This window comes from Trypanosoma theileri, assembly GCF_002087225.1.
Source record: "Trypanosoma theileri isolate Edinburgh chromosome Unknown TM35_Tth_26_V1, whole genome shotgun sequence".
Classification (NCBI taxonomy): domain Eukaryota; phylum Euglenozoa; class Kinetoplastea; order Trypanosomatida; family Trypanosomatidae; genus Trypanosoma; species Trypanosoma theileri.
The window spans coordinates 352,840-353,399 of NW_021639868.1; positions in this window are offsets into that span (position 1 = coordinate 352,840).

Genomic DNA, 560 nt, shown 5'->3' on the forward strand with positions numbered 1-560 from the left:
TAGTGTGGTAATGGACGTGGTAGAAAAAGAAATAATAGATTCTCGTTTTATTATTGATTTGTTCTTTTTGTTGGTTTTTATTGTTATTATTCTACACAAGGAATAACGATGACACGAAACAAATAAACAAGAAAAAAAACAATTAAATCACAACAGTCACTTCTCACTGCCCATAACCTCCCATATTGGGATTACTTGGCCCCATTCCCTGTGGGGGCATATTATACGATGGCATTCCCCCAAACTGCGGCTCTTGCTGNATATATAGTGTGGTAATGGACGTGGTAGAAAAAGAAATAATAGATTCTCGTTTTATTATTGATTTGTTCTTTTTACGTTGGTTTTTATTGTTATTATTCTACTCAATGACTAACGATGACACGAAACAAATAAACAAGAAAAAAAACAATTAAATCACAACAGTCATTTCTCACTGCCCATAACCTCCCATATTGGGATTACTTGGCCCCATTCCCTCTGGGGGCATATTATACGATGGCATTCCCCCAAACTGCGGCTCTTGCTGTTGAGGGTATTGTCCTTCTTGTTGCTGGTATTGT